General features: G+C 43.9%; 1 long non-coding RNA gene across 2 annotated transcripts; it reads right to left on the bottom strand.

Annotated features, from left to right (window-relative positions):
* Nucleotides 1-162: 162 nt before the first annotated feature.
* On the bottom strand, nucleotides 163-15,316 carry LOC106730855. Of its 2 annotated transcripts, none has more exons than XR_004325354.1 (3): nucleotides 14,057-15,316; nucleotides 5,002-5,049; nucleotides 163-449 (listed from the first exon to the last, which is right to left on the bottom strand). It is a non-coding gene; the product is annotated as an uncharacterized LOC106730855 (long non-coding RNA). The 2 variants fall into 2 exon arrangements; XR_001367299.2 differs by lacking the exon at nucleotides 14,057-15,316 and adding an exon at nucleotides 8,980-9,087.
* Between the last annotated feature and the right edge of the window lie 3,766 nt (nucleotides 15,317-19,082).

Below are 19,082 nucleotides of genomic sequence, written 5' to 3'. Positions count from 1 at the left end.
TCCTAGTAACCTTAATGGTAGTAAAGGATAAAATAGTGATCAGCTCAAAAGGAACTTAATTAAATTTCTAAACAGACTCGTTTAGAAGGGTAACCCCCCCCCCTTTTTTTTTTTTGCTGCAGAAGTCACTGATGAGTAAATCCAGGCCAGAAAGCAGTAATATTGTCCTTTTATTCTGTTACAACAGAACCTGTAGAAGTAAAACATAATGTTTCTCTGGAGGAATACCATGGTCATTATCAACCCAGGTCTCAAATTATTTCTATTATTTCATATATAATTCCTAGCACTGAATCAAAAATAACCACGTACCCATTTCCCTTCCTGCCTTTCTGAATGATTTCATTCAATCCAAGGGACAGGACAAGACAGAGAGAAAGAAATCCATGCCCAAGGTGTGGGTGGTGGAGCTCAATGCTGAGTCAGGACCCAGCAGGAGGAGGCGGCATCTGTAAGGTAAGGAGACAGGGCAGGAGGGTCAGAGGCCAAGTGAAGGGAGGAAGGCATCCTCACAGAGCAGCAGCAGCAACAAAAGATGGGTACATATGGGGGCTGGGAGGGGTTGAGCAAATAATTAAACAAATTGAAGTTAATGGGAGTCAGATTTCTCCCTGTTAGGGAAGAGAGAGAAGCTAGAATCAAATTTATGGTGTTAAATAGGAATTGTAAGTATTGGTGTGAACAGAAATTAATCTGGATTTAGATGTGCATATGTATGTAGTATGTCAGTTGATACATGCTGTATTTCCTAATTCTGGCCACTGGGAGGGCCTGGGAACAGCAACCATAGAAACTAAGATCTAGGCTTCAAACACCATCCTTCCCTAAAAGGAATCAGAGCTGGTTGATTCCAGGGCTGGGGTAAGGAAAGCAGAGGCAGAATTTGACATCTTGTTCAGCCAGAAGGTAAGGAAATACTCAAGGATGCATGGAGACATTCCAAAAAGAAACAGAAGCCTGGCTTAAAGCAGCTCTCACTGGCCAAATCAAGGATAATTTGAGCATTTTAAAAATGACACTAATGAAGTTAACCCAACTGAACAGAAACCTATGAGTCCATATGGATAAATGGGTGGATAGATGGATAAACACATACATACATGCCTGCATACAGAAATACATGTATAGAGAGATAGACAGATGAGAGAGAAAGCTCTTCTTTATAGCAGAAAAACAACCAATAAATGTATTCAAAGTGATATAATTGGGGAAGTGTCACTTGACAGCCATTCATAGTTACAATTCAGGCACGTAACATCAATGACTGCTAAAACTAGTGCGTGAAAGTTTGATGAGAAACAATAGACCTACATGTGCTTACAAAATAGTTATTAATTACAAAGAGAAGAAAGGAGAGAAATCAGAGTGGGGAAACCTGATTAAGACACCATCTTAACCAAGTGACCAAAGTTAACATCATTAGTAATAGGATAAATCAAAATCATGTACCATCAAAGAAGATGCAGTGCACAAACTCAGCATCACTTCTGCAGTAATTCTCACAAAGACGTATTGTGTGAATCCAAATGTGAGGAAGTCAGATAAATCCCAACTGAAGAACATTCAACAAAATGACTGTCTGGTAATCTTCACAAGCGGCAAGGTCTTAAAAGTTAAGGAAAACTTGATGACCTGCTCCAGACTGAAAGCAACTCTAGAGGCGGGGCAACCAAATGCAACCTGCAGTCCTGAGTTGTCCTAATAAAATGTGAATGCAGTCTGTAGATTACATGGTGATGAAGGACTGATGTTCACTCCTCAAGTGTGATGGCTGTACTGTGTTTCAACAGGACAATGTCCTCGGTGTGTAGGAAATGCACCCTGAAATATCTGCAAGTGGTGGAGCATCGCGTCGGCAACATACTCTCAAATGTCAAATGTGTGAGGGAAAAGCTCTTTGTTCTATTTTTGCAACGTTTCTGTAGGTTTGAGAAAAACAGCCAGACATAACAAAGACAACAACATGATCAAAAAGCAAAGGAAAGAGATGGTAGAAAGAGAACCACAGGTAATCCAGAGAACTCCAGTATCAGGTACAGACCGCAACAAGTTTGCTTCATGTGGACAGAGAAATGGGACAAGGTGAAGGATTTGGGCAAAGAAATGAAAACTATAAGAAGTTACCAAATTGAGAAAGTAACTAATCAAACTGACATTAGGAACAGGTTGAAAGAATTAGTAAACTGGAAAATCAGAAGAAAGTCAGAGTGCCGTAGAGAGGAAACAACAGGATGGGAAGCACTGAGGAAAGAATGAGACATAGGGATTCAGTTAAAAGGTCTAACATGGGCTTAACTATCACCCCAGAAAGAAAGAAAAGAGAAAATGGGATAGAAGCGCTATCGGAAGAGATCACTGATCATACTTGAAAAACTGACTAAATTAAGATTTAAGAAGCTCAATGCACCCTAAGGAGGATAAATCAAAAGACAAGCACACCTAGGCCTATCACAGGTATGCACTGGAAACCAGTATCAGAGACAGTCTTTTTGTTTGTCTTATTTTTTATTTTTTTAATTTTATTTTTTATTGAAGCATAGTCGATTTACAACTTTAGTTTCAGGTATAGAGCAAAGTGATTCAGTTATACATACACATACATATTTTTTTTCTTTTCAGATTCTTTTCCATTATATGTTATTACAAGAAATGGAATATAGTTCCCCGTGCTATAGAGGAGGTCCTTGCTGTTTATTTTATATACAGAGAAAAATCTTAACAGCAGCTGGAGGCTGGGGTAAGGAGAGACCAGAGCACCTTCAAAGGGGCAACAGGGACCAGCATCTGACCTCAGTACAAGTGACGGAAACCAGGAGCTGATGGAGCGATACCTCCAAAGTGCTGAAAGAAAAGAATTTCCTAATGGAGTTCTAGATCCCCTGAAAATATCCTTCAAGAATGAAAGTGAAAGAAAGACATCTCCAGACTAAAGAAATCTAGGGAAATTTATCACCAACAGACCTAGTCCAAAAAAAAGAAAAAATCCCAAAGGAAGTTTCTTGAGGAAAAAGAAAAATAACCCTCAGGGCTGTAGGAAGGAACAAAGATCAGTGGAAAGGCTAAATGTAGCTAAATCTAAATTAAATATAAAGTAATATTAACATGTAATTATTCATGGTTAAGGTTAAGTTATTGTGTATTAATATGTCAAGAATGCACTATAGGGTTTAATGTATACACTGAAATAAAATACAGAGCAAAAGTAGCTTAGACATTGAGGGAGGGTAAATGGAACTAGAATGTTCAAAGATTCTTGCACCATCCAGGAAAATATAGGAGCATTAATTTTACATTAGCTCTTGATAAGTCAAGAATGTATGCTGTGATCTTTAGTGTAATCACTGAGAGTAAAAGAGCAGACAATTAGACTAGTAGGGGGAAATGAATATAAAAATAATCAATCCCAAAGATGTCAGGGAAAAAAAGAAAAAGGAACTGCAAAGAAAGCTGGTGTATCTCTGTTACTATCAGACAAAATAGACTTTAAGAATAAAAAGCAGTTCTAGCAACCAAGAATACCTTTCTTAATAACAAAATAGGCAATGCAAGAAGCCTCAAAACATAAAGCAAAAAGCTGGGGAACTACACGGAAATATAAATAAACCCATAATGAATAAAAAGTAGAAAAACTAAACAAAACCCAGAAAATATCGAAAACTTGAACATAACATTGACCAACGGACATCAACAGATCATTATGCCCAACAACTGCTGAATATTCATTTTTTAATGCAAAACACTACAAAATGTCCCCAGTGCCAGACTTTATTTCAAGTCTCAAAAAAATGTCAAAGGAATAAGAAGACACTTCCTTTATCTTATAAAAAATATTAAAAAGCCCATAGGGAGAGATGAATAGGCAGAGCACAGAGGATTTTTTTTTATAGGGCAATGAAAATACTCTGTAAGACAGTATAATAGTGAATATATGTCGTTATAAAGTTGTTCAAATTCATTGAATGTCCAACACCAAGAGTGAATGCTAGTGTGAAGCACGGCCTCTGGGTGATAATGACACGTTGACACAGGTTCATCAATGGTAGCGAACGTACCACTTTCTTGCAGGATGTCGATAATGGGGAGACGATACAAGTGTGGGGGCAGAGGGCACATGGGGAATCTCCAAAACTTCCTCTCAATTTTGCTGTGAACCTAACACTGCTCTAAAAAATAAAGTCTATTTAAAAAAAAAAAAAATCTAACCAGTTTCCTCCCAGCCAAGATAGGGACAGAAATAGCCAAATAAATAAAAAGCCACAAATTCAACTCAGAAAAAAAGCCCATGGAAAACATTATTCGCAATGGTGAAATATTGAAAGCTTCCCCCTCAGGGCACAAATGAGATAAGAATGGCCACTATCATCACTTCTATTCCACATTTTACTGGAAGTTAAAAAAGAGAGGTTTGAAATAGAAAAATAAAATTGTCTGTATTTGCGTATGACATGAATGTTGTAGAAAATCCAAAAACAAGTCTATAGAAAAATTATTAGAATAAATTCAGTATTAGATTTAAGATATATAAAAGAATAAACCATATTTCTACATATGAAACAGAAAACAAAATTTTAAAAATATAATAGCACTGAAACATACCAAATAACTGGGAATAAAATCTAATGAAAAAACACTCAAGACCACTCTACAGAAAACTATAACAGATGGAGAGAAAGTAAAGACACTAGACAAAGAAATGCCTCCAATTGAGCTATGGATTTGATGGTTTGATGCTGTACATGCTTCAATTCTCCTCCAAATTGATCTACAGATTTAATCTGATTAAAATTCGAACAGGTTTTCTGTGAAAATTGACAAAATAATTCCAAAATTTAATTGGAAAGGCAAAGGGCCAAAATCTCTTGCAGAAGACCACCAAAAATGAGAGGACTTGCTCTGCTGAATTATCCAGATGGATAGTAAGCTTCAGTAATTAATGACATTGACCCAAGGATATACAAATGGACCCACAGAGGAGAATAGAGGGTCCAAAAGTCTACTCACCATGGCAGAGCAGTAGAGATGCTCAGTGGTGGTCAATCAGTTGGAAACCTGTATGGGAAAAAAAAAGAAAAGTAAACTTGACCCCAACCTCACACCATATGCAAAAGTCAATTATTAGGTGGACTATAGATTCCAATGTGAAATTAAAACAAAACTTCTTGACAATAATAGAGAGTATTTTTATGACGTTGGGGTGGGTAATGGCTTCTTAAACAGGCCATAAAGGAAAAGATTGATAATTAGACATCAAAGTTAAGAACCTCCCCCATTTTATGGCTTGTCTTTCCACTCTGTTAAACAGTGTCTCTTGATGAAGGAGGAAAAACTGTATCACCTATAGCGAAGAGAAGATTCCTACTTTCATTATAGAAAGAGCTCCCGCAAATCAGTAGGACAAAGAACTCAATTAAAACACAAACCAGAGACTTCAACAAGCACTTCATAAAAGGGGGTATTTAAAATGGCCAGTATGAAAAGATGTTCATCCTCATTACTCATTGGGAAATGCAAATTAAAACCAAAATGAGGGGGCTGCGGGGTATAGCTCAGTGGCAGAGCACGTGCTTGGCATGTACGAGGTCCCAGGTTCAATCCCCAGTGCCTCTGTTTAGGGGGACATAAACTAAAATAAAACACTAAGACATATCCATCATAAGAGCCAAAACTTAAGACTGACAATTCCAAGTGTTGACAAAGGTACAGGGCATCAGGGACTCTCACACAGTGTTGGTGGGAGTACGAAGTGGCACAAACATTTTGGAAAACTGCCAGGCATTAAAGCAGACTGTCCACCTACCCTCTGACTTTGCAGTCCTGCTCCTAGGTATATGCCTAACAAAATGCATGCCCACATGCACCAGCGCGTCACCAGGATGTTCACAGGGAGCATCCATTATTCATAACAGCTCCAAACTGCAAACAGTCCAAGTTTTCATTGACAGCAGGACAAGATGAATGAGTATATTCACACAGGGGAACATACACAGGACTGAAAGTGAATAAATTGTCTGCAGCATGGATGGTTCTCAAGTCTGAAAGGGAAAGCCAGGCGTAAAACACACGGATGACTCCACTTAGTTCTGTCTTGTGGGACTTCGTATGATCATTGGTGTAAGGGGTCAGGATAGTGGTCATCTTTGGAGACGGGGAGATGTGGGAGGACCCCAGTGGGACTCTGGGGGGCTTGCAATATTCTCTCAACACAGAAGCTCCGTCTTAGAATCCGTGCTCTTTTGGTTGTTGTTGTTGTTGCTGTTGTCACATTTCAACAAAAGTTGCTTTTGGAAGTCTGGGTGGATATACACCGATATTAACAATTCTTAACCCTACAGCAGCAGGACAGCTGGAAGGGACCTTCATTTTAACTTCAGATTAGTCTAGAACTAGGTGGTACACTTGTAATTTTATTTTTTTTAATTTGTTTTTTAAATTTGGGGGGGTAATTAGGTTTATTGCTTTCTTCTTTTTTTTTTTCTTTTTTTTTGTAGAGGCAGTACAGAGGATTGAACCCCGGACCTTGTGCATGCTAAGCATGAACTCTTCCACTCTGAGCTATAGCCTCCCTACTTGTAATTTTAAAAATAAACAGAGTTGGGGCACTGTATTAGCCTTCACTAAGAAGAATTTCTCTTCCCCAACCACTGTCACGGGAGCACCTTCCCACTTGAGGAGTGAGCGATTGAATGAAAGTGAACACTGATTTCTCTCAGTGATGTCCTCGTTTCCCCTTGTTCCACTTAAGCTTTCCCCTGAGTACAATAAAAATTCCAGCATCAGTTCCTAGGACGCCTTTTGCCGGGTGTTTAGAACAGTACTGTCACGGACCAGCCCTCCAACATCAGTGGTCGAATGGCCAGTCTGAGGTCTGGTGGATTTTTTTAACAGTCTAAATGGGGGCACTTGCAGGTGAAAGGCGGTCCTAGTCACAGCTGTATCGGCACGTCAGGCATAAACCAGGACTCTCCTAGGCAAACTGGGACGTAAGGTTACAAGCTGGCTTGGGACTGAGAATTCACTGGCTTCGAGAAACCTCAAAACACCAAGCAAGGCTCCCCTGGGATGGAAGCTGTGCTGTCAACCTTGTTATTAAAACAGGGTAATTGTGTTCTCTTACTTTCTGCGTAACGGTGAATGCTATTAGCTCTGAGATAGAAACCTGTGCTAAATGCATCTTGCAGGAGACACACAGCCTTCTGTGCCTCCCCTGCTTATTTGCTGGGTGCCAAGTACCATTTCTGGGAGGAAGACGGCCTGGGGCACACCTCGCCAACCTCACACAGGCATGCCCAGACCCCACCTCTGTTCCAGTTGCCTCTTTCCGGCTCTTCCAGGTCAGTATGTGGAGTGACCTTCTGGACTGTTGAAGGCCAGGAGCCCCCGGGGCTTGCCGGAGGAGCTTAAGAAACATTTGAGAAGGGAGTCGGGTGGCACGGTGGTCTTTCTGGTCCCTCCTGTTCGCTGTGTCCCCTCTGAACATCCAGCCTCTGCACCTGCTGCTCTCTCTGCCTGAATGGCCCTGCCCCTTCTTCCCCGAGTTAACGGCTTCTGGCCCCGGCTCTCAGTTCCGACGTCACTGCCTGGTGGAAGGCATCCCTGGCCACCCCGTGTAGGCCTGGTGTCTCTGTTACGCAGAACCTGGTCCTCCCGTGAGGACGCGATCTGAGACGGGATGACCACTGCTTTCTCCGGGGCCAGAACTGGGGTCAAGCAAGTGAGGCACTTACCTCAGTTGCAAAAGTTAAGGAGGTGCCAAAAAACTCAATAATCAAGACAAAACTGAAATTCCTGTGTGGTAGTGTAGTTGATTTGCAGTGTTGTGCTAGTCTCTGGCGCACGGCGTAGTGATTCAGTTATACACACATTCTTTTCTATATGCCTTATCATTATAGGTTATTACAAGATACTGATTACAGTTCCCTGTGCTAGACAGTAGGACCTTGTTGCTTACCTATTTTTTATATAGTAGTTAGTGAAATATTTTTTTAAAAAATCAAAATGAATGCCAAAAATGCCACCATGAATGCAACATCGAAATCTTAAAGGCAGGATCGCGAGGCAAAGCTTGCTAAAGTACTGATTGCTGGAGCCCATCCCTGAGTTTCAGGTGGGAGAGGAGACTCCGCATCGTTAACAGGCTTCCAGGTGACGCTGGTGCTGCTGACCCGGGGAACACACCCTGAGAACCACTGGTTCAGCGTGTATTCACCCTACTTCCCACCTCCACTCCACAGCAAGTAGAGAAAAGCAATTACTTCTACGTCATGAGCAGACATGGGCAGAAAAGCAGCCGCTGCCCTACAAGACAGATCATTGTTTGAGCATCTAACCCTCCTGTGGTTGGTGGGATGACGCCCCCCATGATGATGTTTCCACGTCCTAAAATCCCCAGAACCGTGGGCAGTTTCCTTTATATGACATCAAAGATTTGGTAGATGTGATTAAGGATCTTGAGATGGGGAGACCACCATGCATCACCCACGTGGGTCCCAATACAAGCACAAGAGCCTTGGGAAAAGAAGGCAGCGCAATGACAGAAGCAGAGACTGGAGTGATGCGGTTTGAAGACGGAGCAAGGGACCTCACGCCAGGGAATCCGGTGGCCCCAAGCACCTGAAAAAGGCAAGGAAATGGATTCTCCCCTCAGAGCCTCCAGAAGCAATGCAGCCCAGCTGACACTATGACTTCAGCCCAGTGAAATTATTCGGACTCCTGCCCTCCGTACTAGGAAGGGAAGAAGGATGTGTTGTTTGAAGTCACTTTGTTTGCAGTAATGTGTTACAGTGGCCCCAGAAAGCTAATACACTCCCAGCGTGCTATGAACAAAACACCCGGGAACACAGCGGGAAAACCACTCTGAGTGGGGCCACGAGGACAAGGAGGGGTTGACAACCAGGGAGAGAGAAGCTGGTGGTACTCCTAGCAGACATCAGTGCTGCTTCGTCTCTTCTGTTTCTTCAAACACCCCGAGCTTGTTCCTACCTCAGGACCTCTGAGCTGGAACGTTCGTGCAGGGATCCATGTCCTGGCCTGCAAACAAACATCTCCAACAGCCAGCAAATGGAACAGTCCAGTTCCTTGTAGGACCTGCCAATGAGAAGGGAAGCCCACGACACCGGAGGTTAGATTTCCAGCGAGACCTCTACCAGCCACTCGGGTAGACTGCAGGGAACAGTCAAGAGCCTTGAACAGCAAGGGATTTATCCTCACACAACTAGTCCCAACGTGGATGCTGTGGGTTGAATTGTGCCCTCCCACCCCAGAAGTTCATGGTTGAAATCCTAACCCCCAGTACATCAGAATGTGAACTTATCTGGAGATAGGGTCTTCAAAGAGGTAATAAAGTTGAAGATGAGCTCATTAGGTGAGCCCTAATTCAATATGACTCGTGTCCTTATGAAAAAGGGAAATCTGGACACAGACGAGCACACAGAACGCCATGTCAAGATGAAGGCAGAGATTGGGGTGATGCTTCTAAAGACTGCCAGCAAACCAGCAGCAGCTGGTGAGAGGCATTGAAGAGGTCCTCCTTCACAGTCCTCAGAAAGAACCAACCCTGCTGATATTGATCTTGGGTTTCTAGCTTCCAGAACTGGGAAGCAATAAATTTCTATGGTTTAAACCATCTATTTTTTGGTACTTTGCGATGGCAGCCCTAGCAGATTAATACAATAGGGCAACTCCAGGGATGGTTAACTCCACAGCTCAACAGCATTATCTGGGACCCAGGTCTCTTCCTCCATTCTGTTCCCACAGTGAGTGAGCTCTGCCCCACAACCACAAAGTGGCTGCCTCAGACGGGCATGAGAAGGTCCAGGAGAAGAGGGGCTATTTCTCCTTCATGTGTATTATTAACAGCGAAGAAACCCTTTCAAGAAGCTCCCTAGGGAACTTTCCCTCACATTTCACTGGCCTGGATAGCATCTCTTGGCTAAGATTGCCAGTAACTCAAGACTTCTCCATGGAGCTGGATGGAAGGTCATCTTTCCCTAAAGAAAATGGGTGAATGTTGGACACTGGGTCAACTTATCCACTGAGCAGAGCCTGGAACCAGCAAAACTTTCAGGGGCCCATAAAATCACTTTACTTCTTACAATAAGTGAGATAAGGTCCTTCAACTGTCATTTATATGAATGTGATTTTTAAATATTTGTTACAGAGGGAAGGTCCCCCAAAGGCAAAAGTGCCAGGACCCACAAAAGTCACAATGCAGCCCTGAGTGGACACCTCTGACAGCAAAAGAGGCGGGTCAAGTGTGTTTGGGTGGGTAACTGGTTGAGTTTACTACAGCTCAACACACGGAAGAGAAGACACCTGAGCATCAGTGGCCGCAGATCATTCTGGCCTGAAGGTTTCAAGCAGGAATGGGGTGAGCCGTGATATCAGCTCTCTCATCACCCAGTAACTGATACCCCTTGTGGGGGAGACAACACCCTCCCCCACCTTGCTGGTTTGCAATTTCTTCATTGGAATGGACTGACTTGTGCCCCCTCCCTAGTTCACATGCTGAAGCCCTAAACCCCTACGGGACTATATTCAAAGATAAGACCTTTAAGGAGGTCATTAAGGTGAAATGAGGTCGTAAGTGCGGGGCCCTGACTCAACAGGACTGGTGTCCTTATGAGGAGAGGAAGAAGCACCAGGAGCGTGTGTACACAGGACAGGCCACATGAGGACACAGCGAGAAAGTGGCCGTCTGGAAGCCAGGAGGAAAGGTCTCAGGTGGGAACCAAGCCTGCTATCACCTGGATCTTGGACTTCCGGCCTCCAAAACTGAGAAAATGAATTTTTATTGTTCAAGCCACCCGGTCTGTGGCGGTCTGGTGTGGTGGCCGGAGCACTGTCCCACTCATCTAGTTCAAGCCTTTCATTTTGCAGGGGGCACCCAAGTCAGAGAGCCAGTAACTTGCCTAAGCTCTAGCAGAAGCCTTGTCTTCACTCTAGAAGCCTATCTGAGCCTCCCGCACGCAGCTTGAAGGACATGGTCACTGAAGGTCACGGGTGCCATTCACTTAAGCTCGTCAGTTGCAGGCATCACCTGGCCTCTGCCCCTGCTGGAGTCGGTGCGACAGCTGGTCTTGTTTTCATCTGTGTTGGCTCCAGACAAATTTGGACTTAAATGGAGTGGCCACTGCTCCCTAAATGGAAAGACTCCGCCCCACAGCTCCCACGGTCATTAGCACGGAAGAAACAGCCGCATCATCATGGAGGGGGGAGGGGGGAGGGGGGCAAGAGGAAACAAACTCATCAGCTTAGTCAGAGAAATACAGTTTGCAGGCGAAGTGCTAATTCTCAGCGCACAGCCAACAGAGACACGTGCTCCGCTTTCATTAGCCCAACGAACACAATACAGAAGCAACTGAGCGTTAAGAGGCAAGGAACAATAATTCCTTCCAAGGAGCCCCTAGGTGACGGTGGCTTTTTCACATGAATAAAGAGGAGCTAATTAATCAAAGACGGTGAATAAAGGCTGCCTGCTCTCTGCCGAGACACGGCAAGATGGAAACGGGATAAGGCCTCTGCCCCTTTCCAAGTCTGTGCCCCGCTCCCTTCAGGATGAGATGTGACGGGGCCGGGGATGAGGGGGGCGTTTAACGAGGCAGCTGCTCGGCCAGCTCAGCCTCATTCCTTTTCCTAAATAATCGATATGTGTGGATCGCAGCTGCTATAAATGTCAGGCCGCAATTTGTGGCGAACGCTCAGCGCAAATCAGTTCAGGCAGCTCAGGAGCAGAGGCCTCCCCTACTGTGGCCAGAGCAGGATAATAAAAAGTGCCCAAGGCTGCGGCGGCATTTTTCTTCCTATCAGCTCTCAGTGCAGGAGGCTCAAGGCTTTTTTTTTTTTTTAATCCTGTGGACTCCCTGGGAAGGAGGGAATTGCAGCCTGATCTGCGATATTCAGTCGACCTTTAGAAGCTGAAGGACTCCAGGGAGAGGAGGACAGCGTGGACCCTGATCTTTAAAAGCACAAGTCCTGGGGCAAAGTGAGCTGTCACTCCTAGAGACCAACCGGGAAGAGCCATTATTTGTAGGTGAGGTAACTGCCCCTGCCTCTGGGCCTTTGCATCTGCAGTTCCCTTAGACTGGGATGTTTTGCCTCCTTCTTGCCCTATGCTCAACTTTACTTGTCAGTCTGGTTTCAGCTTGTTTCTTCCTCCGGGAAGTCTTCCCTGACCTCCAGGGCCGGGCTGAGCATCTTCCGCTCTGTTCCAGTGGCACCCAGCGACCCTGGTTTCCACTTGCCCAACAGCACCTGCCCCTTCTTCCAGTAACAGAAACTCAGTCTCCTCCACCACAGCACACCCACTCAGTGAGCTGTCAATCCAGAGTCCTGTCCACTTCTAGCCAAAGGAGTGGACAGAGGACCAAAGATGAGTCAAATTCTCAGGCCAAGCCAACCTGATACCAATCAAGGTAAGGAAAATGGTGAGAACCAATTTGTCCCAAAGGCATCAACTCTGGAAAAGACTGCCTGTTATTTCCTGCTCCTTCCACCCCTGGACTTGCTGCCCTTTCCTGCCCTTCCGAGAGCCTGGCTGTTCAGCTGCTTTTTCAATCTTCCGAATCATCCCAGGGCACTGTCTTTGGCTGAGGTTAGCCAGTGTTGGCTTCTGTTGCTTACAACCAAAATCCCTGAGGTCCTCTAATATCCCACCCATCACTCTGGAGCGACTGAGAACAGAGGTTGTCAGCCATCTTCATGCCCTCAGCGACTAACATGGGGCCTGGTACCCGGCTATGGCTCCCGGGATTGACCGAGTGGAAACTCCCTTTGCTAGTCACAGAGTAACTGTGTCAAGAGCTGTCGATCTGACACACAGCACGCGCTGACGAAGCTGCTCAGGGAGGCAAGCACCGGGAGAAGACGCGGTGGGGCAGCAGTACGTCAGGCTTCGAGGCGCGAGGGTCTGAATTCGGGCGCCAACTCCGGAACTGGCTCGGTGTCATGCTAGGGCACAGGGTGGGCCTGTTGGTCTTCGTACCCACAGCACTGTGCCTGGCGCCTAGGCAGGTGATCGAGAAGAAGAAGTGACGCCTGAGTGCGTATCACCTGAAGTCAGCCTCATCTTCGGCACCGTTAGAGGAAGATGTCATTTCCTTCTCCACACCCTTGAGGCTTCAACACCAGGTTAAACGTGTACCATGGTCAGTGTGTACCAGTTCCCTCTCTAGGCAGAGCGTGCATCCAGCCTTCCACCTTGTCCCAGAGGCGTGACTCTGGTGTGCAAGGAGACCCTTAGTTTCACCCTGCTGTCCCCACCCGCTTCCTCCAAGTTATTCAGTCTAGTGTCTGCAGGGGAGGAGACGCTTTTTCCCTTTCCCCTCCAAGGCTCTCCAGATTATCAAATTAGACCGACAAAAGACAGATTAACAAGAGAGAGACAAATGGAAATTTATTAACACACACAGCACACGTAAACAGGGGAGTGACGCAGTAATGAGGAACTCAAAAGGGTGGTTGGAACTTGGGGCTTACACAGCAGCACGACAAAGGATGCTACCTCTGTCAAGTGACAAGACAAAGGAAACGGGTTTAGGGGCGGCAAACTGTGGGAAGGTAGATACATAGGGGAAATGATGGAAAATAAGGGCTGTTTTAATAAAGCTTATTATGTAGGCTTGTTCCTCTGGTGCCATCTCTGGACCAAAGAGTCAAGAGTTGTCCTGAGTGATTAAGAATTACAGAAAGGGGAGGGCAGAGGGTTTTTCTTGCATCTGCGTCTTCTCAGTCGCCTTCAGTTCTAAATAGTCCTTATGCCAAAGCGGCACTGCCTGGGGGTTGTGCCCTCTGCGCCCTTCATGCCATGCACAGAAGCTATGACCTGGAGTTCCAGGCACCCAGTTACAGCCGTTCAGAACATGAACCATCCTGAATGGGTCACCAGGACCCACGAGAAATAGGAACAGTGTGACTGCAAAGAACGTTCTGGAACAATGCAGGTATGCCTCTATTTAACTCAATTGCTCTGGCTTTGCGTCTAGCTGCCCTTTTGATCTGCTTTCTGAAAACTGTCCCATCTCCTCCCACCCCCCAGAAGCACTTAGGAAGTCATCTTTACCTGGGAGAGCACACGTTATTCTTCATCCAGATGAGGGACCAGCAAAGTTTTTTTGCCGAGGGCCAGGCAGTAAGCTCTTGAGGCCCTGCAGCCACACAGCATCTGGCATAGCCACTCACCCCTCTGACACTCCAGCGCGAAAGCAACCAGACCACACGTTCCCCGGCGGGTGCGGCTGTGTCCCAGCATAACTGTCTGCACAGGCTGGGACTCACATTTCACATCATCGTCAGGTGTCGAGAGTATTATTATCCTTCTGATTTTTCCCCCAGCCATTTAAACATGCAAAAACTATTCTTAGCTCAGGAGCTGTGGGCTGTATTTGCTGGCCCCATCCAAATGGGGCTTCTTTGTTCATCCAGGGCACAGGCTGGCCTTCAGTAGCTGCTGGCTCCCCTTCCCAGGGGAAGCACCCGCAGGAGCCTGCATCACAGGAGGGACCCTGCAGGGAAAGCAGAGAGGACAGGTACCTAGAATGGGGGGGGCAGGAGAAGCGCTGGGAAGCTGTGGAGTGAGACCCAGGACTGAAGTCTATTACACCTGCTTGCTCATGCGTCCAGCCCTGGGCAACTCGGTTCAAGTGTCTGAGCCTTGGCATTCTTCTACACAAAATGGGTACATCCCACCCGACGAGGTTGTGAGGGTTATGTGAAATAATCTACTCAAAGTATTTAACACAGCCTGGCACCTCATAAGAGCTTAACAGAGGCTGATCGCCAACAGGGAAAGAAGGGGTCATTCCTTTTATTTTTTCAAATTAGCCTGAAGAATGTCCACTCATTTACAGAAGGTACGTACACATGGGACACGTTTACTGAGCCCTGAGAAAGACGAATTGTGTTTCACCTCCTGCGTAAGCGTGACCTACAAGCGGTGGGGGAGAAGAGACGGGCCAGTCTTCAGAGGGCAGAGCAAGAGGGCAGCTGGACTGCACTGGGGAGGGATCCTGCTGACCTCCTCCTTCCATAGCAGAAACTCAGCTGTGTTTTCCCCTGTGAAATAAAATTTCGTATTTCATGGCAAGAAAAAAACTTAAACATATAAAATTCTTTTCTGCCCTCTGATCTCCTCTCCCCTCACTGTGTGTTGTGTATCTGCTTAATTTTTTTCACCTATATATATATATATTTTTTTTAATGTATAATCAGTTTACACTGTTGGGTCAAATTCTGGTATATAGACAGCATAATGCTTCAGTTGTGTATAGATATACATATATTCATTTTTGTCTCCTTCTTCACCATAAGTTACTGCAAGATATTGAATATAGTTCCCTGTGCTGTACAGTATAAACTTGTTTATCTATTTTATATATATGAGTTAGTATCTGCAAATCTCGAGCTCTCAGTTTATCCCTTCCCACCCCCCTCCCCTCTGGTAACAATAAGTTTATTTTCTATGTCTTTTTTTTTTGTAAATATGTTCATTTGTGTTTGTTCTTTTTTTTTTTTAGATTCCACATATAAGTGATACATGGTATTTTTCTTTCTCCTTATGGCTTAATTCACTTCGAATGACAAACTCTAGGTCCGTCCATGTTGCTGCAAATGGCATTATTTTATTCTTTTTGTGGCTGAGTAGTATTCCATTGTGTATATATACTACAACTTCTTTACCCAGTCATCTGTCGATGGACTTTTAGGTTGTTTCCATGTCTTGAGTGTTGTAAATAGTACTTCCATGAACACTGGGGTGCAGGTATCTTTGTGAATTAAGGTTTCCTCTGGATATATGCCCAGGAGTGGGATTGCTGGATCATAGGGTAAGTCTATTTTCAGTCTTTTGAGGACTCTCCATACTGTTTTCCATAACGGCTGCACCAAACTGCATTCCCATCAGCAGTGAAGGAAGGTTCTCTTTTCTCCACAGCCTCTCCAGCATTTGTCATTTGTGGACTTTTTAATGATGGCCATTCTGACTGGTGTGAGGTGATACCTCATTGTAGTTCTGATTTCCATTTCTCTGATAATTAGTGATATTGAGCATTTTTTTCATGTACCTACTGGCCATTAGTATGTCTTCGTTAGAGAATTGCTTGTTTAGGTCTTCTGCCCATTTTTGGATTAGGTTGTTTGGTTTTTTGTTATTAAGTTGTATGAGCTGTTCATATATTCTGGTAATTAAGGCCTTGTTAGTCACATCATTTGCAAATATTTTCTTCCATTCCATAGATTGTCATTTTGTTTTGCTTATGTTTTCCTTTGCTGTGCAAAAGCTTGTAAGTTTAATTAGGTCCCATCTGTTTATTTTTGCTTTTATTTCTATTGCCTGGGTAGACTGCCCTAGGAGAACGTTGCTGAGATTTATGTCAGATAATGTTTTGCCTATGTTTTCTTCTAAGAGGTTTATAGTATCTTATCTTATGTTTAAGTCTTTAAGCCATTTTGAGTTTATTTTTGTATATGGTGTGAGGGAGTGTTCTAACTTCATTGATTTACATGCAGCTGTCCAGTTATCCCAACACCATTTGCTGAAGAGACTGTCTTTATTCCATTGTGTGTTCTTGCCTCCTTTGTCAAAGATTAATTGACCAAAAGTTTGTGGGTTTATTTCTGGGCCCTCTATTCTGTTCCATTGGTCCACATGTCTGTTTCTGTACCAATACCAGGCTGTTTTGATTACCATAACTCTGCAGTACTGTCTGAAGTCTGGGAGGGTTAGTCCTCCAGCTTCATTCTTTTTCTTCAGTGTTGCTTTAGCAATTCTGGGTCTTCTGTGATTCCATACACATTTTAGGATTATTTGTTCAAGTTTTGTGAAAAATGTCCCGAGTAATTTGATAGGGATCACATTAAATCTGTAGATTGCTTTGGATGGTATGGCCATTTTAACAATATTAATTCTTCCAATCCAAGAACATGGGATACCATTCTATTTCTTTAAGGCATCTTTAGTTTCCTTAGTCAATGTTTTGTAGTTCTCCATATATAAGTCTTTCACTTCCTTGGTCAGATTTATTCCTAAGTATTTTATTGTTTTGGATGCAACTTTAAAAGGGACTGTTTCTTAACTTTCCTTTTCTGGTATTTCATTGCTAGTGTAAAGAAATGCAACTGATTTCTGTATGTTAATCTCTGTATCCTGCTACCTTGCTGAATTCTCTTATTAGCTCTAGTAGTTTTTGTGTGGAGCCTTATGGTTTTCTATATATAGTATCATGTCATCCACATATAATGACAATTTTACCTCTTCTCTTCCAATTTGGATCTCTTACTTCTTTTTCTTGTCTACTGGCTGTGGCTAGGACTTCTACTACTGTACTGAAGAGAAGTGGTGAGAGGGGGCATCCTCGTCTTGTTCCTGCTTTTAGTGGGAAGGTTTTTAACTTTTCACTGTAGAGTATTATGCTGGCTGTAAGTTTCTCATAAATAGCTTTTATTATGTTGAGATATGTTCCCTCTATACCCACTTTGGTTAGTGTTTTTATCATAAATGGGTGTTGAATTTTATCACGTGCTTTTTCTGCATGTATTGAGACGATCATGTGATTTTTGTCATTTCTCCTTTTGACGTGGTAGTATCATGTTGACTGATTTGTGTACGTTGAGCCATCCTTGTTTCCCTGGGATGAACCCAACTTGATCACGATATACGATCTTTTTTATGTGTTGTTGGATTCTGTTTGCTAATATTTTGTTAAGGATTTTTGCACCTATGTTCATCAACAATATTGGCCTATAGTTTTCTTTTTTGGTAGTGTCTTTGTCTGGCTTTGGTATCAGGGTGACGGTAGCTTCACAGAACGAGTTTGGGAGTATTCCCACCTCTTCAATCTTTTGGAAGAGTTTGAGAAGGATCGGTATGAGCTCTTCTTTTTATGTTTGATAGAATTCCCCAGTGAAGCCATCTGGTCCTAAACTTTTGTTTGCAAGGAGGTTTTGTATTGCTGATTCTACTTCATTTCTAGTGATTCGTCTGTTCAAATGATCTATTTCTTCTTGATTGTTTTGATGGACTGTATGTTTCTAGAAACTTGTCCATTTCTTCTAAGTTGTCCAATTTATTGCCATATAGTTGTTCATAGTATTCTCTTATGATTTTTTTGTATTTCTGTGGTGTTGGTGTATATCTGCTGTATGCATCTACCAAACCTCCCCCATTGGCAGGAATACCTGCTCAACCATAAAGGGCAAAAAAGGTAACACTCCTTCCTGAGCTTGTAAGGGGTCACATGACCCACCAGAAGACGCTTAGACCTGGATTATGTAAACAGTCCATAATATGTCAATTGACGTACAGCCCTCTGTCTCAAAAAACTTCTAAAACTGTGCCTTGATTTCCAACTGGTGGAACAGTTCTCATATCTTTCTGAGATGCTCTTCCCAGGCTGTAATCCTCAAATTTGGCTCGAATAAAATTTTCCATTTCTTTCTTAGAGCAACTGATTACTTTTTCATTGACACCCTGATGCCCCTTTTCTGTTCATTCTGCCAACTAGAGAGGCTTAGCTCTGCCCCTACATGGCAAGAAATCCCCTTTAAGTTGCACTTATCAGGGGCCTTGATCTGCAACCTGCAACCCAGCCCTGTCTGCCACACTGAGCCTCTAGCCTTCAGGAAGAAATTCATCTAGGAGCTTGGGACCATATGGCTAGTTCATTCAGATCTCCTTAAAATGATTGGTAATTTTTAACTTTCAAGAACTCCAACAACTACCTAAATTGGGGGAAAATCCCACTTATGGATATGTTGTGAGAAGTTTTAGAATCACACACAAGAAGAAAGAGAATAGCAGGGGAGTGCAGCAATGGAAACTCAACACCACCCCCTTCCAGGAAGGACCAGCTGCCCCCTCTGCAGGTGGCGCTTCAGGCCCTGCAGGACCTCCTGTGCTGCAGGGAGGCCCACCGTCATGGCCTCCCGGGGATGACCACCTCCCATGACCGATGACAGGTATATGAGGCCCTGGCCATTCTCACCCAACATGGGACACTCTCATGGGTCATTTCAGCTCCCAAGTGTAGGGAAACAAAATTATTCTTTTTACTGTCTACTCATATTAGGGTCATTGGCTGGGGTCCTGCAAA

Source organism: Camelus ferus, chromosome 13 (assembly GCF_009834535.1).
Source record: "Camelus ferus isolate YT-003-E chromosome 13, BCGSAC_Cfer_1.0, whole genome shotgun sequence".
NCBI classification, from domain to species: domain Eukaryota; kingdom Metazoa; phylum Chordata; class Mammalia; order Artiodactyla; family Camelidae; genus Camelus; species Camelus ferus.
The sequence above is the reverse complement of the archived record's forward strand: the minus strand, read 5'-3'. Positions and strand labels throughout refer to the sequence as shown.